The sequence below is a fragment of the Ranitomeya variabilis genome, chromosome 5, assembly GCF_051348905.1.
Source record: "Ranitomeya variabilis isolate aRanVar5 chromosome 5, aRanVar5.hap1, whole genome shotgun sequence".
NCBI classification, from domain to species: Eukaryota; Metazoa; Chordata; class Amphibia; order Anura; family Dendrobatidae; genus Ranitomeya; species Ranitomeya variabilis.
Window position 1 is genome coordinate 364,709,979 of NC_135236.1, and position 24,322 is coordinate 364,734,300.

Genomic DNA, 24,322 nt, shown 5'->3' on the forward strand with positions numbered 1-24,322 from the left:
TTTGATACCCTCTGAATTGGGGTGTGGCCTCAGAGTACCTTCAGAGTTGGGGTTTGGCCTACGGTACCCTACGAATTTGGATAATGCTTCTGGTGCCCTTCGAATTTTGGTATGGCCTCTGTTACGCTCCAAATAGGGGTATGGCCTCGGTACCGTCCGAATTAGGATGTGGCCTCCGGTACTTCTGAATTGGGGTGTTGTCTTCTGTACACTCCTAGTTGGGGTGTGGCTTCTTGGGGTGTGGCATCTGGTACCCTTCGAGCTGGGGTGTGGCCTCCAATACCCCCGAGCTAAAGTGTGGTTTCCGTGCATGCTCTGAGTTGGGGTGTGGCCTCCGGGAACCCTCCAAGTTGGGGTGTGGCCTCCAGTACCCTCTGAGTTGGAGTGTGGCAACCGGTACCTTCGAGGCACCCTTGGAGTTTGGGTGTGGCCTTCAGATACCCTCCGAGCTGCTGCGTGGCATCCCGTACCCTACGATTTGGGGTGCGGACTCCGGGCACCCTCCGAATTGAGGTGTGGCCTCCAGGAACCCTGCGTGTTGGGGTGTGGCTTCCGGTACCCTCCGAGCTGAGGTGTTGCCTACGGTATTCTCTGAGTTGGGGTGTGGCCTCTGATACCCTCCGAGTTGGGGTGTGGCCTCTAGTACCCTCCGAGTTGGGGTGTGGCCTACGGTACCCTCCGAGTTGGGGTGTGGTCTCTGTTATCCTCCGAGCTGAGGTGTTGCCTGCGGTACCCTTCGAGTTGGGGTGTGGCCTCTGGTACCCTCCGAGTTGGGGTGTGGTCTATGGTACCCTCCGAGTTGTAGTGTGACATCTATTGCCCTCCTAGTTTGGGTGTGGCCTCCGGTACTCTTCGAGTTGGGTTGTTGCCTCTTGGGGTGCGGCCTCCGGTGCCCTCTGAGTTGAGGTGTGGCCTCTGGTACCCTCCGAGCTGGGGTGTGGCCACAAGTACCATCCGATTTGAGGTGTGGCATACGGTACCCTCTGAGTTAGGGTGTGGCCTCCACTACCTTTTGTACGCTCCGAGTTGGGGTATGGCCTCCGATAACCTCCAAGTTGCGATGTGGCCTCCGGTACCCTCCTGTTTGGGGTGTGGCCTCCGATACCCTCTGAATTGGGGTGTGGTCTCTGGTACCCTCCGAGTTGAGATGTGGCCTCTTACCCTCAGAGTTGGAGTGTGGCCTACGGTGCCCTCCAAGTTGGGGTGTTGCCTCTGGTTCCCTCCGAATTGAGGTGTGACCTCCAAGTACCCTCAGAGTTGGGATGTGTCCTACAGGACCCTATGAGTTGGGGTGTGGCCTCAGGAAACCTCCGAGTTGGGGTGTGGCCTCCGATACCCTTCAAGTTGGGGTGTGGCCTCTTGATGTGGCCTCCGATTCCCTCTAAGCTAGGGTGTGGGCCTCAGTTACCTTCCAAGCACCCTCCGAGTTGGGGTGTGGCCTCCGGTCATTCTCGGAGTTGGGGTGTGGCCTCTAGTATCCTCCAAAGTGGGGTGTAGGAGTTGTGGTGTGGCATCCGGTACCCTCAGAGTTGGGGTGTAACTTCTAGTACCCTCCGATTTGGGGTGTTGCCTCCAGTATCCTCCTAGTTGGAGTGTGGCCTCCGATAACCTCCAAGTTGCGATGTGGTCTCCGGTACCCTACAAATTGGGGTGTGGCCTCCAGTACCCACCGATTTGGGGTGTGGCGTGCCATACCCTCTGAATTGGGGTGTGGTTTCTGGTACCCTTCGATTTGGGGTGTGGCGTGCGATACCCTCTGAATTGGGGTGTGGCTTCCGGCACCCTTCGAATTGGGGTGTGGCCTACGGTACCCACCGACTTGGGGTGTGGCCTCCGGTACCCTACGAATTGTGGTGTGCCCTCTGGTTCCCTCTGAATTGGGAATGGCCTCTGAGTACCCTCCGAGTTGGTGTGTGGCCTCTGGGGGTGTGGCCTGTGGGGGTGTGGCCTCTGGTACCCTCCGAGTTGGGGTGTGGCATTCAGTACCCTCTAAGTTGGAGTGTGGTTTCCGGGCACACTGAGTTGGGGTGTTGACTCCGTGTACCCTCCGAATTGGGGTTTGGCCTCTGAATATCTTCAGAGTTGGGGTGTGCAGCCTACGGCACTCTTCGAGTAGTACTGGCATAACTGCAGTGGAAAGTTGTGCTAGCCAAAACCGGTCTGATTCCCTTCTGTAAAGTTGGGGTGTGGCCTCCGATACCCTCCAAGTTGAAGTGTCGCTTCAGGGCACACTCTGAGTTGGGGTGTGGCCATTGGGTTGTGGCCTCCAAGTACCCTCCATGTTGGAGTGTGGCCTCCGCTACCCTCTGAGCTGGGTTTTGGCCTCTGGTACACTCCAAGCTGAGGTGTTGCCTACGGTACCCTCCGAGTTGGGGTGTGGTCTCTGGTACCCTCCGAGCTGGGGTGAGGCATCAGATACCCTCCGAGTTGGGGTGTTGCCTCCGGTACCCTCCGAATTGTGGTGTGGCCTCCGGTACCGTCCAAATTGGGGTGCGGCCTCTGAATATATTTTACGAGTTGGGGTATGGCATACGGTATCCTCTGAGTTGGGGTGTGGTCTCCGATACCCTCAAAGTTTGTGTATAGCCTCTTGGAGTGTGGCCTCCAGTAGCCTCCGAGTTGAGGTGTGGCAACCGCTACCTTCCAGGCACCCTCAGAGTTTGAGTGTGGCCTCCAATACCCTCCGAATTGGGGTGTGGCCTCCAGTACCCTCTGAGTTGGGGTGTGGCAGCCAGTACCTTTCAGGCACCCTTGTAGGTTGGGTGTGGCTTTTGGATACCCTCCGAGTTGGCGTGTGGCTACCGGGTACCCTCCGTGTTTTTCATGTGGCCTCCGTGTTGAGGTGTGCCCTCCGTTACCCTCTGAGCTGGGTTTTGACCTCCGGTACCCTTCGAGTTGAGGTGTTCCCTGCGGTACCCTACGACTTGGGGTGTGGGCTCTGGTACCCTCCGAGTTGGGGTGTGGCCTCCGATACCATCCGAGTTGGGGTGTTGCCTCCGGTACCCTCTGAATTGTGGTGTGGCCTCCGGTACCCTCCGAATTGGGGTGTGGTCTCTGAATATCTTCAGAGTTGGGGTGTGGCATACGGTACCCTCTGAGTTGGGGTGTGGTCTCTGGTACCCTCAAAGTTTTTGTGTACCCTCTTGGGGTGTGGTCTCCAGTACCCTCCGATTTGGGGTGTGGCAATGTCTACCTTCCAGGCACCCTCAGAGTTTGGGTGTGGCCTTCAGATACCCTCCGAGTTGGCGTGTGGCCTCTGATACCCTCCGAATTGGGGTGTGGCCTCCAGTACCCTCCGAGTTGGGGTGTGGTGACCAGTACCTTCTAGGCACCCTCAGAGTTTGAGTGTGGCCTTCAGATACCCTCGGAGTTGGCGTGTGGCCTCCTGGTGCCCTCCGTGTTTTTGGTGTGGCTTTCGGGTACCCTCCATGTTGGGGTGTGCCCTCCGCTACCTTCTGAGCAGGGTTTTGACCTCCGTTACCCTTTGAGCTGAGGTGTTGTCTACGATACCCTCAAAGTTGGTGTGCAGCCTCTTGGGGTGTGGCCTCTGGCACCCTCTGAGTTGGGGTGTGGCCTCCAGTACCCAGTTGGTGTTTAGCCTTTTGGGTTGTGGCATCCTGTACCCTCTGAGTTGGAGTGTGGCCAACAGGACCCTCCGAGTTTGGTTGTGGCAACCGGTACCTTCCAGGCACCCTTGGAGTTTGGGTGTGGCCTTCAGATAACCTCTGAGTTGGTGTGTGGTGTTCCGTACCCTCCGAATTGGGGTGTGGCATCCCGTACCCTACGATTAGGCGGGTGGACTACGTGCACCCTCTGAATTGGGGTGTGGCCTCCAGGTACCCTCCGAGCTGGGGTTTGGCCTCCGGTATCCTCCGAGCTGAGCTGTTGCCTACGGTACCCTCTGAGTTGGAGAGTGGCCTCTGGTACCCTCCGAGTTGGGGTGCAGCCTCTGGTACCCTCCGAGTTGCGGTGTGGCCTACGGTACCCTCCGAGTTGGGGTGTGGCCTCTGGTATCCTCCTAGCTGAGGTGTTGCCTATGGTACCCTCCAAGTTGGGGTGTGGCCTCTGATACCCTCCAAGTTGGGGTGTGGCCTCTGGTACCCTCTGACTTAGGGTGTGGCCTCCGGTATCCTCTGAGCATCATGTATTGCCTACCATACCCTTCGAGTTGGGGTGTGGTCTCTGGTACCCTCCGAGCTGGGGTGAGGCATCAGATACCCTCCGAGTTGGGGTGTTGCCTCTGGTACCCTCCGAGTTGCGGTGTGGCCTACGGTACCCTCCGAGTTGGGGTGTGGCCTCTGGTATCCTCCTAGCTGAGGTGTTGCCTATGATACCCTCCAAGTTGGGGTGTGGCCTCTGATACCCTCCAAGTTGGGGTGTGGCCTCTGGTACCCTCTGACTTAGGGTGTGGCCTCCGGTATCCTCTGAGCATCATGTATTGCCTACCGTACCCTTCGAGTTGGGGTGTGGTCTCTGGTACCCTCCGAGCTGGGGTGAGGCATCAGATACCCTCCGAGTTGGGGTGTTGCCTACCGTACCCTTCGAGTTGGGGTGTTGCCTCCGGTACCCTTCGAATTGTGGTGTGGCCTCCGGTACCCTCCGAATTGGGGTGTGGTGTCTGAATGTCTTCAGAGTTGGGGTGTGGCATATGGTACCCTCTGAGTTGGGGTGTGGTCTCCGGTACCCTCAAAGTTTGTGTGTAGCATCTTGGGTTGTGGCCTCTGGCACCCTCCGAGTTGGGGTGTGGCATCCAGTACCCAGTTGGTGTGTAGCCTCTTGGGATGTGGCCTCCTGTACCCTCCAAGTCGGGGTGCGGCCTCCAGTACCCTCCGATTAGGCGTGTGGCATCTTGTACCCTCCTCTGAATTGGGGTGTGGCCTACAGTACCCTCCGAGTTGGAGTGTGGCAACTGGTACCTTCCAGGCACCCTTGAAGTTTGGGTGTGGCCTTCAGATACACTCCGAGTAGGCGTGTGGCCTCCGGTACCCTCCAAATTGGGGTGTGGCATCCCGTAGCCTACGATTTGGGTTGTGGACCCCGGGCACCCTCAGAGTTTGGGGTGTAGCCTCTGCTGCCCTCTGAGCTGGGGTGTGGCCTGCGATACCCTCCGAGTTGGGGTGTGGCCTCTGGTACCCTCCGAATTGGGGTGTGGCCTACAGTACCCTCCAAGTTGGGGTGTGGCCTCTGGTTCTCTCCGAGTTGGGGTGTGGCCTCCTAAACCCTCCAAGTTGGGGTGTGGCCTCTTCATGTATGGCCTCCCCCTCCAAGCTGGGGTGTGGCCTCCTATACCCCCAGAGTTGGGGTGTGGCTCCAGTAACCTTCAAGTTTCGATGTGGCCTCCAGGTACCCTCCGAATTGGGGTGTGGCCTTTGATACCTTCTGAATTCAGGTGTGCCCTCCGATACCCTTCGAATTGGGGTGTGGCCTCCGATACCTTCCGAGTTGGGGTGTGGCTTCTGTTACCCTTTGAATTTTGGTGTGGCCTCCATTACCCTCCGAATTGGGGTGTGGCTTGGTACCCTCCGAACTGGTGTGTGGCCTCCGATTACCCTCAGAATTGGTGTGTGGTCTACGGTACCCTCCGAGTTGGGGTGTGGTCTCCAGTACCCTCCGAATTGTGGTGTGCCCTCCGGTTCCCTCTGAATTGGGTTTGGCCTCCGAATACCCTCTGAGTTGGGGTGTCGCCTCTGGTACCCTCCGAATTGGTGTGTGACCTCTAGGGGTGTGGCCTCTGGGGGTGTGGCCTCTGGTACCCTCCAAGTTGGGGTGTGACAGCATTTAGTACCCTCTGAGTTGTTGTGTGGTTTCTGGGCACACTGAGTTGGGGTGTGGCCTCCGGGTACCCTCCAAATTGGGGTATGGCCTCCGAGTATCCTACAATTGGGGTGTGGCCTCTGAATATGTTCAGAGTTGGGGTGTGGCCTACGACACCCTGCGAGTTGGGGTGTGGCTTCTGGTACCCTCAAAGTTAGTGTGTAGCCTCTTGGGGTGTGGCCTCTGGTACCCTCCAAGTTGGGGGCGTGGCCTCCAGTACCCAGTTGGTGTGTAGACCCTTGGGGTGTGGCCTCCAGCACCCTCCGAGTTGGGCTGTGGCAACCGGTACCTTCCAGGCACCCTTGGAGTTTGGGTGTGGCCTTCAGATGCACTCCGATTAGGTGTGTGGCATCTGGTACCCTCTGAATTGGGGTGTGGCACCCCGTAGCCTACAATTTGAAGTGTGGACCCCGGGCACCTTCAGAGTTGGGGTGTGGCCTCTGCTGCCCTCTGAGCTGGGGCGTGGCCTACTATACCCTCCGAGTTGCGGTGTGGCCTCTGGTGCCCTCCGAGTTGGGGTGTGGCCTCTGGTACCCTCTGAGTTGGGGAGTGGCCTACGGTACCCTCCGAGTTGGGGTGTGGCCTCTAGTACTCTCCGAGTTGGGGCGTGGCCCAGAAGTACCCTCCGAGTTGGGGTGTGGCCTCTTCGGGTATGGCCTCCGATACCCTCCGAGCTGGGGTGTGGCCTCCGATACCCTCCGAGTTGGGTTGTGGCTTCCGGTAACCATCGAATTTTGATGTGGCCTCCAATATCCTCAGAATTGGGGTGTGGCCTCCTATACCCTCCAAATTGGGGTGTGTCCTCAGAGTACCTTCAGAGTTGGGGTGTGGCCTCTGGTACCCTGCGAATTGGGGTGTGGATTCTGGTACCATACTAATTGGGGTGTGGCTTCTGGAACGCGTCAAATTTTGGTGTGGCCTCCGTTACGCTACGAATTGGGGTGTGGCCTCCTGTACTTCTGATTTGGGGTGTGGCCTCCAAGTACCCTCAGAAAAAGGGTGTGGTCTTTGGTACCCTCTGAGTTGGGGTGTAGCTTTTTGGGGTGTGGCATCCGGTACCCTTCAAGCTGGGGTGTGGCCTCCGATACCCTCTGGGTTGAAGTGTGGTTTCCGGGCACACTCTGAGTTGGGGCGTGGCCTCTGGGTACCCTCCGAGTTGGGTTGTGGCCTCCGAGCATCCTCCAAATTGGGGTGTGGCCTCTAAGTATCTTCAGAGTTGGGGTGTGGCCTACAGTACCCTCTGAGTTGGGTTGTGGCCTCCGGTAACGTCCGAGTTGGAGTTTGGCCTCCAGTACCCTCCCAGTTGGGGTGTGGCAACCGGTACCTTCCAGGCACCCTTGGAGTTTGGGTGTGGTCTTCAGATAACCTCTGAGTTGGTGTGTGGCCTTCGATACCCTCCGAATTGGGGTGTGGCATCCCGTACCATACGATTTGGGGTGTGGACTCCTGGCACCCTCCGAATTGGGGTGTGGCCTCCAGGTACCCTCCATGTTGGGGTGTGGTCTCCGCTACCCTCCGAGCTGGGTTTTGGCCTCTGGTACCCTCCGAGCTGAGGTGTTGCCTACGATAGCCTCCGAGTTGGGGGTGTGGCTTCTGTTACCCTTCGAATTTTGGTGTGGCCTCCCTTACCCTTCGAATTGGGGTGTGGCCTCCGATACCTTCCGAGTTGGGGTGTGGCTTCTGTTACCCTTTGAATTTTGGTGTGGCCTCCATTACCCTCCGAATTGGGGTGTGGCTTGGTACCCTCCGAACTGGTGTGTGGCCTCCGATTACCCTCAGAATTGGTGTGTGGTCTACGGTACCCTCCGAGTTGGGGTGTGGTCTCCAGTACCCTCCGAATTGTGGTGTGCCCTCCGGTTCCCTCTGAATTGGGTTTGGCCTCCGAATACCCTCTGAGTTGGGGTGTCGCCTCTGGTACCCTCCGAATTGGTGTGTGACCTCTAGGGGTGTGGCCTCTGGGGGTGTGGCCTCTGGTACCCTCCAAGTTGGGGTGTGACAGCATTTAGTACCCTCTGAGTTGTTGTGTGGTTTCTGGGAACACTGAGTTGGGGTGTGGCCTCCGGGTACCCTCCAAATTGGGGTATGGCCTCCGAGTATCCTACAATTGGGGTGTGGCCTCTGAATATGTTCAGAGTTGGGGTGTGGCCTACGACACCCTGCGAGTTGGGGTGTGGCTTCTGGTACCCTCAAAGTTAGTGTGTAGCCTCTTGGGGTGTGGCCTCTGGTACCCTCCAAGTTGGGGGCGTGGCCTCCAGTACCCAGTTGGTGTGTAGACCCTTGGGGTGTGGCCTCCAGCACCCTCCGAGTTGGGCTGTGGCAACCGGTACCTTCCAGGCACCCTTGGAGTTTGGGTGTGGCCTTCAGATGCACTCCGATTAGGTGTGTGGCATCTGGTACCCTCTGAATTGGGGTGTGGCACCCCGTAGCCTACAATTTGAAGTGTGGACCCCGGGCACCTTCAGAGTTGGGGTGTGGCCTCTGCTGCCCTCTGAGCTGGGGCGTGGCCTACTATACCCTCCGAGTTGCGGTGTGGCCTCTGGTGCCCTCTGAGTTGGGGTGTGGCCTCTGGTACCCTCTGAGTTGGGGAGTGGCCTACGGTACCCTCCGAGTTGGGGTGTGGCCTCTAGTACTCTCCGAGTTGGGGCGTGGCCCAGAAGTACCCTCCGAGTTGGGGTGTGGCCTCTTCGGGTATGGCCTCCGATACCCTCCGAGCTGGGGTGTGGCCTCCGATACCCTCCGAGTTGGGTTGTGGCTTCCGGTAACCATCGAATTTTGATGTGGCCTCCAATATCCTCAGAATTGGGGTGTGGCCTCCTATACCCTCCAAATTGGGGTGTGTCCTCAGAGTACCTTCAGAGTTGGGGTGTGGCCTCTGGTACTGTTGTGAATTTGGATTCTGGGCTCCCCCGGTGGCCGCTTGTGGAATTGGACTTGTCATCCTCTTTCCTGTTTCACCTGGTTCCATCAGTAGTGGGTGTCGCTATTTAAGCTCATTTCTCTGGTGGTTTCTTGCCGGTCAACAATGTTATCTGATGCCTCTCAGTGCTTGTTCCTGCTTCTAGACAACTACTAGATAAGTTGGACTTTTGTCCATGTTTTGTTTTGCCTATTTGTTCCAGTTCACAGCTGAAGTTTTGTTACTGTGTCTGGAAAGCTCTCGTTGATCAGGGATTGCTACTCTGGCGTTATGAGTTAATGCCAGAGTTTAAGGTAATCTCTGGATGGTGTTTTGTTAGTGTTTTTCTGCTGACCATGAAAGTATACTATCTGTCTTCTGCTATCTAGTAAGCGGACCTCAAATTTGCTAAGACTATTTTCCTGCTGCGTTTGTTGTTTCATCTGAACTCACCGTCATTATATGTGGGGGGCTACTGTCTTCTTTGGAATATTTCTCTAGAGGTGAGCCAGGTCTTATATTTCCCTCTGCTAGCTATTTAGGTCTTAGGCCAGAGCTGGGCATCTAGCGATAAATAGGAAATGCTACCTGGCTATTTCTAGTTGCGCGGCAGGCTTAGTTCATGGTCAGTATAGTTCCATCTTCCGAGAGCTTGTCCCTCTATAGGCTTGCTATGATCTCTGCCTGCAGAGATCATGACAGTTTGACCGGCCCATAAAGTGTTAAAGACCCAGGTTGAGAAAGGAGAGTTATAAGAAGTCTGCTGGAATTTTTTTTTTTTTTTCCTTCAGTCTGCCTTGCTGCAGTCTTTTTTCTCTCTCTCCTCCTAATCTCTGTATGCTCTGTGTGCACCTGACAATAATGGATCTCCAGAGTGTAACTGTGGGTTTGAATAATCTCATCACGAAAGTACAAAATTTACAAGATTTTGTGGTACATGCTCCGGTATCTGAGCCGAGAATTCCTTTGCCGGAGTTCTTTACAGGGAATAGAGCTAGCTTCCAGAATTTCCGAAATAATTGTAAGCTTTATTTGTCCCTGAAGTCTCGTTCAGCTGGAGACCCTGCTCAGCAGGTTAGGATTGTGATTTCCTTGCTCAGGGGTGACCCTCAAGATTGGGCCTTCTCATTGCCAGCAGGGGATCCTGCGTTACGCGATGTGGATGCGTTTTTTCTGGCCTTGGGCTTGCTTTATGAGGAACCTCATTTGGAACTTCAGGCAGAAAAAACTTTGATGGCACTATCTCAGGGGCAAGACGAAGCTGAAGTTTTCTGCCAAAAATTCCGTAAATGGTCTGTGCTTACTCAGTGGAATGAGTGCGCCCTGGCGGCAACTTTCAGAGAAGGTCTCTCTGATGCCGTTAAGGATGTTATGGTGGGGTTCCCTTTGCCTGCAGGTCTGAATGAGTCCATGACAATGGCTATTCAGATTGATAGGCGTCTGCGGGAGCGCAAACCGGTGCACCATCTGGCGGTGTCTATGGAAAAGACGCCAGAAAGTATGCAGTGTGATAGAATTCTGTCCAGGAGCGAGCGACAGAATTTTAGACGGAAGAATGGATTGTGTTTCTATTGTGGGGATTCTACTCATGTTATATCAGCATGCTCTAGGCGTACAAAGAAGCTTGATAAGTCTGTTTCCATTGGCACCATTCAGTCTAAGTTTATTTTGTCTGTAACCCTGATTTGCTCTTTGTCATCCATTGCCACGGACGCCTATGTTGACTCTGGCGCCGCTCTGAGTCTTATGGATTGGTCCTTTGCCAATCGTTGTGGTTTTGATTTAGAGCCTTTGGAGACTCTTATTCCTCTGAAGGGGATTGACTCCACCCCATTGGCTAATAATAAACCACAATACTGGACACAAGTAACCATGCGTATCAATCCGGATCACCAGGAGATTATTCGTTTCCTGGTGCTGTATAATTTACATGACGATTTGGTACTGGGATTGCCATGGTTGCAGTCTCACAACCCAGTCTTGGACTGGAGAGCAATGTCTGTGTTGAGCTGGGGATGTAAGGGTATTCATGGGGACGTACCTTTGGTTTCTATTTCGTCGTCCATTCCCTCTGAAGTCCCTGAGTTCCTCTCTGATTATCAAGACGTCTTTGACGAACCCAAGCTTGGGTCGTTACCTCCGCACCGTGAGTGCGATTGTGCCATAGATTTGATACCGGGTTGTAAATATCCAAAGGGTCGTTTGTTTAATTTGTCTGTGCCGGAACATGCTGCTATGCGGGAATATATAAAGGAGTCTTTGGAAAAGGGACATATTCGTCCATCTTCTTCTCCCTTGGGAGCTGGGTTTTTCTTTGTCTCAAAAAAAGACGGCTCTTTGAGACCATGTATTGATTATCGGCTTCTGAATAAGATCACTGTTAAGTATCAATACCCATTGCCATTGCTTACTGATTTGTTTGCTCGTATAGAGGGTGCTAAGTGGTTCTCTAAAATTGATCTTCGTGGGGCGTATAATTTGGTGCGGATCAGGCAGGGGGATGAGTGGAAGACCGCATTTAATACGCCCGAGGGCCACTTTGAGTATTTGGTCATGCCTTTTGGTCTTTCTAATGCCCCTTCAGTTTTCCAGTCTTTTATGCATGATATTTTCCGCGATTTTCTGGATAAATTTATGATAATATATCTGGATGATATTCTGATTTTTTCTGATGACTGGGACTCTCATGTCCAGCAGGTCAGGAGAGTTTTTCAGGTTCTGCGGTCTAATTCTTTATGTGTGAAGGGGTCTAAGTGCGTTTTTGGGGTCCAGAAAATTTCCTTTTTGGGGTATATTTTTTCTCCCTCTTCCATTGAGATGGATCCCGTCAAGGTGCAAGCTATTTGTGACTGGACTCAGCCCTCCTCTCTTAAGGGTCTTCAGAGATTTTTGGGCTTTGCCAACTTTTACCGCCGATTTATTGCTGGTTTTTCGGATGTCGTTAAACCACTGACTGATTTGACCAGACAAGGCGCTGATGTTGCTAATTGGTCCTCTCATGCTGTAGAGGCCTTTCAGGAGCTTAAGCGCCGTTTTGCCTCTGCCCCTGTGTTGCGTCAGCCTGATGTGAATCTGCCTTTTCAGGTTGAGGTTGACGCTTCGGAGATCGGAGCTGGGGCAGTGTTGTCGCAGAAAGGTTCCGACTGCTCCGTCATTAGGCCTTGTGCCTTCTTTTCTCGCAAATTTTCGCCCGCAGAGCGGAATTATGATGTTGGGAATCGGGAGCTTTTGGCCATGAAGTGGGCGTTTGAGGAGTGGCGCCATTGGCTCGAGGGGGCTAGGCATCAGGTGGTGGTATTGACTGACCACAAAAATTTGATTTATCTTGAGACTGCCAGACGCCTGAATCCTAGACAGGCGCGCTGGTCTTTATTTTTTTCTCGCTTTAATTTTGTGGTGTCATACCTACCGGGTTCTAAGAATGTTAAGGCAGATGCCCTTTCTAGGAGTTTTGACCCGGACTCTCCTGGTAATTCTGAACCCACAGGTATCCTTAGGGAGGGAGTAATTTTGTCGGCCGTTTCTCCTGATCTGCGGCGGTCCTTGCAAGAGTTTCAGGCGGATAGACCGGATCGTTGTCCGCCTGATAGACTGTTTGTTCCGGATGATTGGACCAGCAGAGTCATCTCTGAGGTACATTCTTCTGCATTGGCAGGTCATCCCGGAATTTTTGGTACCAGGGATTTGGTGGCAAGATCCTTCTGGTGGCCTTCCCTGTCACGAGATGTGCGAGTCTTTGTGCAGTCATGTGACGTTTGTGCTCGGGCCAAGTCTTGTAGTTCTCGGGCTAGCGGACTGCTGTTGCCCTTGCCTATTCCTAAGAGGCCTTGGACACACATCTCGATGGATTTTATTTCAGATCTGCCTGTTTCCCAGAAGATGTCTGTCATCTGGGTGGTCTGTGACCGTTTCTCTAAAATGGTCCATTTGGTTCCTCTGCCCAAGTTGCCTTCTTCTTCTGAGTTGGTTCCTCTGTTTTTTCAGAATGTTGTCCGATTGCACGGTATTCCTGAGAATATTGTTTCTGACAGAGGTACCCAATTTGTGTCTAGATTTTGGCGGGCATTCTGTGCTAGGATGGGCATAGATTTGTCTTTTTCATCTGCTTTTCACCCTCAGACTAATGGCCAGACCGAGCGGACTAATCAGACCCTTGAGACATATCTGAGGTGTTTTGTCTCTGCTGACCAGGATGATTGGGTTGCTTTTTTGCCATTGGCAGAGTTCGCCCTCAATAATCGGGCCAGTTCTTCCACCTTGGTGTCCCCGTTTTTCTGTAATTCGGGGTTTCACCCTCGATTTTCCTCCGGTCAGGTGGAATCCTCGGATTGTCCTGGAGTGGATGCGGTGGTGGAGAGATTGCATCACATCTGGGGGCAGGTTATGGACAATTTGAAGTTGTCCCAGGAGAAGACTCAGCGTTTTGCCAACCGTCATCGTCGTGTTGGTTCTCGGCTTTGTGTTGGAGATTTAGTGTGGTTGTCTTCTCGTTTTGTCCCTATGAGGGTCTCTTCTCCTAAGTTTAAACCTCGGTTCATCGGCCCTTATAGAATATTGGAGATTCTTAATCCTGTTTCTTTCCGTTTGGACCTCCCTGCGTCCTTTTCCATTCATAACGTTTTTCATCGGTCGTTATTGCGCAGGTATGAGGTACCTGTTGTACCTTCAGTTGAGCCTCCTGCTCCGGTGTTGGTTGAGGGTGAGTTGGAGTACGTTGTGGAGAAAATTTTGGACTCTCGTGTTTCCAGACGGAAACTCCAGTATCTGGTCAACTGGAAGGGTTACGGCCAGGAGGATAATTCTTGGGTCAATGCATCTGATGTTCATGCTTCTGATCTTGTTCGTGCCTTCCATAGGGCTCATCCTGGTCGCCCTGGTGGATCTGGTGAGGGTTCGGTGCCCCCTCCTTGAGGGGGGGGTACTGTTGTGAATTTGGATTCTGGGCTCCCCCGGTGGCCGCTTGTGGAATTGGACTTGTCATCCTCTTTCCTGTTTCACCTGGTTCCATCAGTAGTGGGTGTCGCTATTTAAGCTCATTTCTCTGGTGGTTTCTTGCCGGTCAACAATGTTATCTGATGCCTCTCAGTGCTTGTTCCTGCTTCTAGACAACTACTAGATAAGTTGGACTTTTGTCCATGTTTTGTTTTGCCTATTTGTTCCAGTTCACAGCTGAAGTTTTGTTACTGTGTCTGGAAAGCTCTCGTTGATCAGGGATTGCTACTCTGGCGTTATGAGTTAATGCCAGAGTTTAAGGTAATCTCTGGATGGTGTTTTGTTAGTGTTTTTCTGCTGACCATGAAAGTATACTATCTGTCTTCTGCTATCTAGTAAGCGGACCTCAAATTTGCTAAGACTATTTTCCTGCTGCGTTTGTTGTTTCATCTGAACTCACCGTCATTATATGTGGGGGGCTACTGTCTTCTTTGGAATATTTCTCTAGAGGTGAGCCAGGTCTTATATTTCCCTCTGCTAGCTATTTAGGTCTTAGGCCAGAGCTGGGCATCTAGCGATAAATAGGAAATGCTACCTGGCTATTTCTAGTTGCGCGGCAGGCTTAGTTCATGGTCAGTATAGTTCCATCTTCCGAGAGCTTGTCCCTCTATAGGCTTGCTATGATCTCTGCCTGCAGAGATCATGACATGGTACCCTGCGAATTGGGGTGTGGATTCTGGTACCATACTAATTGGGGTGTGGCTTCTGGAACGCGTCAAATTTTGGTGTGGCCTTCGTTACGCTACGAATTGGGGTGTGGCCTCCTGTACTTCTGATTTGGGGTGTGGCCTCCAAGTACCCTCAGAAAAAGGGTGTGGTCTTTGGTACCCTCCGAGTTGGGGTGTAGCTTCTTGGGGTGTGGCATCCGGTACCCTTCAAGCTGGGGTGTGGCCTCCGATACCCTCCGGGTTGAAGTGTGGTTTCCGGGCACACTCTGAGTTGGGGCGTGGCCTCTGGGTACCCTCCGAGTTGGGTTGTGGCCTCCGAGCATCCTCCAAATTGGGGTGTGGCCTCTAAGTATCTTCAGAGTTGGGGTGTGGCCTACAGTATTCTCTGAGTTGGGTTGTGGCCTCCGGTAACGTCCGAGTTGGAGTTTGGCCTCCAGTACCCTCCCAGTTGGGGTGTGGCAACCGGTACCTTCCAGGCACCCTTGGAGTTTGGGTGTGGTCTTCAGATAACCTCTGAGTTGGTGTGTGGCCTTCGATACCCTCCGAATTGGGGTGTGGCATCCCGTACCATACGATTTGGGGTGTGGACTCCTGGCACCCTCCGAATTGGGGTGTGGCCTCCAGGTACCCTCCATGTTGGGGTGTGGTCTCCGCTACCCTCCGAGCTGGGTTTTGGCCTCTGGTACCCTCCGAGCTGAGGTGTTGCCTACGATACCCTCCGAGTTGGGGGTGTGGCTTCTGTTACCCTTCGAATTTTGGTGTGGCCTCCCTTACCCTCCGAATTGGGGTGTGGCGTTGCACCCTCTGAATTAGTGTGGCCTCCGGTACCCTCCGAATTGGGGTGTGGCCTCTGAGTGCCCTCAGAATCAGGGTGTGGTCTTTGGTACCCTCTGAGTTGGGGTGTGGTCTGCGGTACACTCCGTGTTTGGGTGTGGCCATTGGTACCCTCCGAGTTGGGGTGTGGCATCCTGTGCGCTCCGAGTTTGGGTGTGGCCTCTTGTGCTGAGGCATCTGTAACAGGGCCTACCGTGCTGGAGTACCTCTTTCAGTACCACCACGTGTTTCAGGAGGTCCACTCTGCTGGAGTCTGAATGAAGGACGATGGCTGGAGTTGCTTGGTTACATGGGCGCATATAAAAGATCACTGCTTCTCCACGTATTTCCAGTGTGACAACACTTTACTCACAGGACACAGAATATATATCACACAGATACAGAGGGCAGGCCAATTGAAAAGCGTCAGGCAAGACATACATTACAATAGCCACAGGTGGCCGGAGCCTGACAATATTTATTGTGGGAATTACAAAGGTGGGGGAGGTCAGAAGGGGGTTATCTTGTCCCCTCTGCCCAGGGGCGCAGCCTGTGGGCTGATGCATTAGGGACATGCATCTCACATGGAACCTATTATACATACACATCACTGCACAACATATTCTGGGTGCTGGGGGGTTCCGTAACAGCATCCGCTACCCTTATAGCTGGGGTGTGGCCTCCGATACCCTCCGAGTTGAAGTGTGGTTTCCGGGCACACTCTGAGCTGGGGGTGACCTACGAGTACCCTCCGAGTTGAGGTGCGGCCTCTAATACTCTCTGAGTTGGGCTGCGGCCTCCGGTACCCTCAAAGTTGGTGTGTAGCCTCTTGGGGTGTGGCCTCTGGTACCCTCTGAGTTGGGGTGCTGCCTCCAGTACCCACTGAGTTGGGGTGAGGCAACGGTACCTTCCAGGCACCCTTGGAGTTTCAGATACCCTCCGAGTTGGAGTGTGGCCTCCGGTACCCTCCGCATTGGGATGTGGCATCCCGCACCCTACGATTTTGGGTGCGAACTCCAGGCACCCTCCGAATTGGGGTGTGGGTGTGGCCTCCACGTACCCTCCACGTTGGGGTGTGGCCTCCGCTCTCCTCCGAGCAGGGGTTTGGTCTCCGGTACCCTCCGAGCTGAGGTGTTGCCTACGGTACCCTCTGAGTTGGAGTGTGGCCTCTGGTACCCTCTGAGTTGGGGTGCGGCCTCTGGTACCCTCTGAGTTGGGGTGTGGCCTACGATACCCTCCGAGTTGGGGTGTGGCCTCTGTTACCCTCCGAGTTGGGGTGTGGCCTCTGGTACCCTCCGAGTTAAGGTATGGCCTCTGGTATCCTCCGAGCTGAGGTGTTGCCTATGGTACCCTCTGAGTTGGGGTGCTGCCTCCAGTACCCACTGAGTTGGGGTGAGGCAACGGTACCTTCCAGGCACCCTTGGAGTTTCAGATACCCTCCGAGTTGGAGTGTGGCCTCCGGTACCCTCCGCATTGGGATGTGGCATCCCGCACCCTACGATTTGGGGTGCGAACTCCAGGCACCCTCCGAATTGGGGTGTGGGTGTGGCCTCCACGTACCCTCCACGTTGGGGTGTGGCCTCCGCTCTCCTCCGAGCAGGGGTTTGGTCTCCGGTACCCTCCGAGCTGAGGTGTTGCCTACGGTACCCTCTGAGTTGGAGTGTGGCCTCTGGTACCCTCCGAGTTGGGGTGCGGCCTCTGGTACCCTCTGAGTTGGGGTGTGGCCTACGGTACCCTCCGAGTTGGGGTGTGGCCTCTGTTACCCTCCGAGTTGGGGTGTGGCCTCTGGTACCCTCCGAGTTAAGGTATGGCCTCTGGTATCCTCCGAGCTGAGGTGTTGCCTATAGTACCCTCCGAGTTGGGGTGTGGACTCTGATACCCTCCGAGTTGGGGTGTGGCCTCTGGTACCATCCGAGTTAGGGTGTGGCCTCTGGGTATCCTTCGAGCTGAGGTGTTGCCTACGGTATCTTCCAAGTTGGGGTGTGGCCTCTGGTACCCTCCGAGTTGGGGTGTGGCCTCTGGTACCCTCCGAGTTGGTTTGAGGCTTCCGATACCCTCCAAGTTGGGGTGTTGCCTCTGGTACCCTCCTAATTGTGTGTGGCCTCCGGTACCCTCCGAATTGGGGTGTGGTCTCTGAATAGCTTCAGAGTTGGTGTGTGGCATACGGTACCCTCTGAGTTGGGGTGTGGTCTCCGGTACCCTGAAAGTTTGTGTGTAGCCTCTTGGGGTGTGGCCTTCAGTACCCTCCGAGTTGGGGTGTGACAACCGCTACCTTCCAGGCACCCTCAGAGTTTGGGTGTGGCCTTCAGATACCCTCCGAGTTGGCGTGAGGCCTCCGATTCCCTTTGAATTGGGGTGTGGCCTCCAGTGCCCTCCGTGTTGGGGTGTGGTGACCAGTACCTTCCAGGTACCCTCAGAGTTTGGGTGTGGCCTTCAGATACCCTCCGAGTTGGCGTGAGGCCTCCGATTCCCTTTGAATTGGGGTGTGGCCTCCAGTGCCCTCCGTGTTGGGGTGTGGTGACCAGTACCTTCCAGGTACCCTCAGAGTTTGGGTGTGGCCTTCAGATACCCTCCGAGTTGGCGTGTGGCCTCCGGGCACCCTCCGTGTTTGGATGTGTCCTCCGCTACCTTCTGAGCTGGATTTTGACCTCCGGTACCCTCCGAGCTGAGGTCTTGCCTAAGGTACCCTCAAAGTTGGTGTGTAGCCTCTTGGGGTGTGGCCTCTGGCTCTCTCCGAGTTGGGGTGTTGCCTCCAGTACACAGTTGGTGTGTAGCATCTTGGGGTGTGGTATCCTATACCCACTGAGTTGGAGTGTGGCCTCCAGGACCCTTCAAGTTGGGGTGTGGCAACTGGTACCTTCCAGGCACCCTTTGAGTTTGGGTGTGGCCTTCAGATAACCTCCGAGTTGGCGTGTGGCATTCCGCAGCCAACGATTTGGAGTGTGGACCCCGGGCACCCTCAGAGTTGGGGTGTAGCCTCTGCTGCCCTCCGACCTGGGGTGTGGCCTATGATACCCTCCGAGTTGGAGTGTGGCCTCTGGTACCCTCCGAGTTGGGTTGTGGCCTCCTATACCCCCGGACTTGGGGAGTGGCTTCCGGTAACCTTCGAATTTTGATGTGGCCTCCGGTACCCTCCGTATTGACGTGTGGCCTCCGATACCTTCTGAATTCAGGTGTGCCCTCCTATACCCTACAAATTGAGGTGTGGCCTCCGATGCCTTCCGAGTTGGGGTGTGGCTTCTGTTACCCTACGAATTTTGGTGTGGCATCCGTTACCCTCTGAATTGGGGTGTGGCTTGGAACCCTCCGAATTAGAGTGTGGCCTCCGATTACCCTCAGAATTGGGGTGTGGTCTACGGTGCCCTCCGAGTTGGGGTGTGGCCTCCGATACCTTCCAAATTGTGGTGTGCCCTCTGGTTCCCTCTGAATTGGGTTTGGCCTCCGAGTCCTCTCCGACTTGGGGTGTCGCCTCTGGTACCCTGCGAGTTGGAGTGTGGCCTCTGGGGGTGTGGTCTCTGGGGGTGTGGCCTCTGGTACCCTCCGAATTGGGGTGTGGCATCCAGTACCCGCTGAGTTGTTGTGTGGTTTCCGGGCACACTGATTTGGGGTGTGGGGTACCCTCCAAATTCGGTTGTGGCCTCCGAGTATCCTCCAAATTGGGGTGTAGCCTCTGAATATCTTCAGATTTGGGGTGTGGCCTATGGCACCCTGCTAGTTGGGGTATGGCTTCCGGTACCCTCAGGTTAGTGTGTAGCCTCTTGTGGTGTGGCCTCTGGTACCCTCCGAGTTGGGGTGTGGCCTCCAGTACCCAGTTGGTGTGTAGCCTCTTGGGGTGTGGCATCCGGTACTCTCCGTGTTGGGGTGTGGCCTCCAGTACCCTCAGAGTTGGGGTGTGGCCTCTGCTGCCCTCCGAGCTGGGGTGTGGCCTACGATACCCTCAGAGTTGGGGTGTGGCCTCTGGTGCCCTCCGAGTTGGGGTGTGGCCTCTGGCACCCTCCAAGTTTGGGTGTGGCCTATGGTACCCTCCGAGTTGGGGTGTGGCCTCTGGTACCCTCCGAGTTGGGGTGTGGCCTACGGTACCCTCCGAGTTGGGGTGTGGCCTCTGGTACCCTCCGAGTTGGGGTGTGGCATCTGGTACCCTCCAAGTTATGGTGTGTCCTCTTCGGGTATGGCCTCCGATACCCTCTGAGCTGGGGTGTGGCCTCAGAGTACCTTCAGAGTTGGGGTGTGGCCTCTGGTACCCTACGAATTTGGGGTGTGGCTTATGGTACCCTTCGAATATTGGTGTGGCCTCCGTTACCCTCTGAATTGGTGTGTGGTCTTCGGTACCCTCCGAGTGTGGGTGTGGTCTACGGTACCTTCCGAGTTGGGGTGTGGCTTCTTGGGGTGTGGTGTCCGGTACCCTTCGAGTTGGGGTGTGGCCTCCTATACCCTCCGAGTTGAAGTGTGGTTTTAGTTCACAGTCTGCGTTGGGGCGTTGCCTCCGTGTACCCTCTGAGTTGGGGTGTGGCCTCCGAGTATCCCTCAAATTGGGGTGTGGCCTCTGAGTATCTTCAGAGTTGGGGTGTGGCCTACGGTACTCTCCGAATTGGGTTGTGGCCTCCGGTACTGTCCGAGTTGGAGTGAGGCCTCCAGTAGCCTCCGAGTTGGAGAGTGGCAACCGGAACCTTCCAGGCACCCTTGAAGTTTGGGTGTGGCCTTCAGATACCCTCCGAGTTGGCATGTGGCCTTCAGTACCCTCCAAATTGGGGTGTGGCATCCCGTACTCTCCGAAATGGGGTGTGGCCTCCAGGTACCCTACTTGTTGGGGTGTGGCTCCGCTACCCTCCGAGCTGGGGTTTGGCCTCCGGAACCCTCCGAGCTGAGGTGTTGCCTATGGTACCCTCTGAGTTGGGGTGTGGTTTTTGGTACCCTCCGAGTTGGGCTGCGGCCTCTGGTACCCTCCGAGTTGGGGTGTTGCCTCTGGTACCCTCTGAGTTGGGGTGTGGCCTCTGGTACCCTCCGAGTTAGGGTGTGGCCTCTGGTATCCTCTGAGCTGAGGTGTTGCCTACGGTACCCTCCGAGTTGGGGTGTGGCCTCTGATACCCTCATAGTTGGGGTGTGGCCCCTGGTACCCTCTGAGTTAGGGTGTGGCCTCTGGTATATTCCGAGCTGAGGTGTTGCCTACGGTACCCTCCGAGTTGGGGTGTGGCCTCTGGTACTCTTCAGGTTGGGATGTGGCCTCTGGTACCCTCCGAGTTGGGGTGTGGCCTCCGATACCATCAGAGTTGGGGTGTTGCCTCCGGTACCCTCCGAATTGGGGTGAAGTCTCTGAATATCTTCAGTGTTGGGGTGTGGCATACGGTACCCTCTGAGTTGGGATGTGTCCTACAGGACCCTATGAGTTGGGGTGTGGCCTCAGGAAACCTCCGAGTTGGGGTGTGGCCTCCGATACCCTTCAAGTTGGGGTGTGGCCTCTTGATGTGGCCTCCGATTCCCTCTAAGCTAGGGTGTGGGCCTCAGTTACCTTCCAAGCACCCTCCGAGTTGGGGTGTGGCCTCCGGTCATTCTCGGAGTTGGGGTGTGGCCTCTAGTATCCTCCAAAGTGGGGTGTAGGAGTTGTGGTGTGGCATCCGGTACCCTCAGAGTTGGGGTGTAACTTCTAGTACCCTCCGATTTGGGGTGTTGCCTCCAGTATCCTCCTAGTTGGAGTGTGGCCTCCGATAACCTCCAAGTTGCGATGTGGTCTCCGGTACCCTACAAATTGGGGTGTGGCCTCCAGTACCCACCGATTTGGGGTGTGGCGTGCCATACCCTCTGAATTGGGGTGTGGTTTCTGGTACCCTTCGATTTGGGGTGTGGCGTGCGATACCCTCTGAATTGGGGTGTGGCTTCCGGCACCCTTCGAATTGGGGTGTGGCCTACGGTACCCACCGACTTGGGGTGTGGCCTCCGGTACCCTACGAATTGTGGTGTGCCCTCTGGTTCCCTCTGAATTGGGAATGGCCTCTGAGTACCCTCCGAGTTGGTGTGTGGCCTCTGGGGGTGTGGCCTGTGGGGGTGTGGCCTCTGGTACCCTCCGAGTTGGGGTGTGGCATTCAGTACCCTCTAAGTTGGAGTGTGGTTTCCGGGCACACTGAGTTGGGGTGTTGACTCCGTGTACCCTCCGAATTGGGGTTTGGCCTCTGAATATCTTCAGAGTTGGGGTGTGCAGCCTATGGCACTCTTCGAGTAGTACTGGCATAACTGCAGTGGAAAGTTGTGCTAGCCAAAACCGGTCTGATTCCCTTCTGTAAAGTTGGGGTGTGGCCTCCGATACCCTCCAAATTGAAGTGTCGCTTCAGGGCACACTCTGAGTTGGGGTGTGGCCATTGGGTTGTGGCCTCCAAGTACCCTCCATGTTGGAGTGTGGCCTCCGCTACCCTCTGAGCTGGGTTTTGGCCTCTGGTACACTCCAAGCTGAGGTGTTGCCTACGGTACCCTCCGAGTTGGGGTGTGGTCTCTGGTACCCTCCGAGCTGGGGTGAGGCATCAGATACCCTCCGAGTTGGGGTGTTGCCTCCGGTACCCTCTGAATTGTGGTGTGGCCTCCGGTACCGTCCAAATTGGGGTGCGGCCTCTGAATATATTTTACGAGTTGGGGTATGGCATACGGTATCCTCTGAGTTGGGGTGTGGTCTCCGATACCCTCAAAGTTTGTGTATAGCCTCTTGGAGTGTGGCCTCCAGTAGCCTCCGAGTTGAGGTGTGGCAACCGCTACCTTCCAGGCACCCTCAGAGTTTGAGTGTGGCCTCCAATACCCTCCAAATTGGGGTGTGGCCTCCAGTACCCTCTGAGTTGGGGTGTGGCAGCCAGTACCTTTCAGGCACCCTTGTAGGTTGGGTGTGGCTTTTGGATACCCTCCGAGTTGGCGTGTGGCTACCGGGTACCCTCCGTGTTTTTCATGTGGCCTCCGTGTTGAGGTGTGCCCTCCGTTACCCTCTGAGCTGGGTTTTGACCTCCGGTACCCTTCGAGTTGAGGTGTTCCCTGCGGTACCCTACGACTTGGGGTGTGGGCTCTGGTACCCTCCGAGTTGGGGTGTGGCCTCCGATACCGTCCGAGTTGGGGTGTTGCCTCCGGTACCCTCTGAATTGTGGTGTGGCCTCCGGTACCCTCCGAATTGGGGTGTGGTCTCTGAATATCTTCAGAGTTGGGGTGTGGCATACGGTACCCTCTGAGTTGGGGTGTGGTCTCTGGTACCCTCAAAGTTTTTGTGTACCCTCTTGGGGTGTGGTCTCCAGTACCCTCCGATTTGGGGTGTGGCAATGTCTACCTTCCAGGCACCCTCAGAGTTTGGGTGTGGCCTTCAGATACCCTCCGAGTTGGCGTGTGGCCTCTGATACCCTCCGAATTGGGGTGTGGCCTCCAGTACCCTCCGAGTTGGGGTGTGGTGACCAGTACCTTCTAGGCACCCTCAGAGTTTGAGTGTGGCCTTCAGATACCCTCGGAGTTGGCGTGTGGCCTCCTGGTGCCCTCCGTGTTTTTGGTGTGGCTTTCGGGTACCCTCCATGTTGGGGTGTGCCCTCCGCTACCTTCTGAGCAGGGTTTTGACCTCCGTTACCCTTTGAGCTGAGGTGTTGTCTACGATACCCTCAAAGTTGGTGTGCAGCCTCTTGGGGTGTGGCCTCTGGCACCCTCTGAGTTGGGGTGTGGCCTCCAGTACCCAGTTGGTGTTTAGCCTTTTGGGTTGTGGCATCCTGTACCCTCTGAGTTGGAGTGTGGCCAACAGGACCCTCCGAGTTTGGTTGTGGCAACCGGTACCTTCCAGGCACCCTTGGAGTTTGGGTGTGGCCTTCAGATAACCTCTGAGTTGGTGTGTGGTGTTCCGTACCCTCCGAATTGGGGTGTGGCATCCCGTACCCTACGATTAGGCGGGTGGACTACGTGCACCCTCTGAATTGGGGTGTGGCCTCCAGGTACCCTCCGAGCTGGGGTTTGGCCTCCGGTATCCTCCGAGCTGAGCTGTTGCCTACGGTACCCTCTGAGTTGGAGAGTGGCCTCTGGTACCCTCCGAGTTGGGGTGCAGCCTCTGGTACCCTCCGAGTTGCGGTGTGGCCTACGGTACCCTCCGAGTTGGGGTGTGGCCTCTGGTATCCTCCTAGCTGAGGTGTTGCCTATGGTACCCTCCAAGTTGGGGTGTGGCCTCTGATACCCTCCAAGTTGGGGTGTGGCCTCTGGTACCCTCTGACTTAGGGTGTGGCCTCCGGTATCCTCTGAGCATCATGTATTGCCTACCGTACCCTTCGAGTTGGGGTGTGGCCTCTGGTACCCACCGAGTTGGGGTGTGGCCTCCTATACCCTTCGAGTTGGGGTGTTGCCTCCGGTACCCTTCGAATTGTGGTGTGGCCTCCGGTACCCTCCGAATTGGGGTGTGGTGTCTGAATGTCTTCAGAGTTGGGGTGTGGCATATGGTACCCTCTGAGTTGGGGTGTGGTCTCCGGTACCCTCAAAGTTTGTGTGTAGCATCTTGGGTTGTGGCCTCTGGCACCCTCCGAGTTGGGGTGTGGCATCCAGTACCCAGTTGGTGTGTAGCCTCTTGGGATGTGGCCTCCTGTACCCTCCAAGTCGGGGTGCGGCCTCCAGTACCCTCCGATTAGGCGTGTGGCATCTTGTACCCTCCTCTGAATTGGGGTGTGGCCTACAGTACCCTCCGAGTTGGAGTGTGGCAACTGGTACCTTCCAGGCACCCTTGAAGTTTGGGTGTGGCCTTCAGATACACTCCGAGTAGGCGTGTGGCCTCCGGTACCCTCCAAATTGGGGTGTGGCATCCCGTAGCCTACGATTTGGGTTGTGGACCCCGGGCACCCTCAGAGTTTGGGGTGTAGCCTCTGCTGCCCTCTGAGCTGGGGTGTGGCCTGCGATACCCTCCGAGTTGGGGTGTGGCCTCTGGTACCCTCCGAATTGGGGTGTGGCCTACAGTACCCTCCAAGTTGGGGTGTGGCCTCTGGTTCTCTCCGAGTTGGGGTGTGGCCTCCTAAACCCTCCAAGTTGGGGTGTGGCCTCTTCATGTATGGCCTCCCCCTCCAAGCTGGGGTGTGGCCTCCTATACCCCCAGAGTTGGGGTGTGGCTCCAGTAACCTTCAAGTTTCGATGTGGCCTCCAGGTACCCTCCGAATTGGGG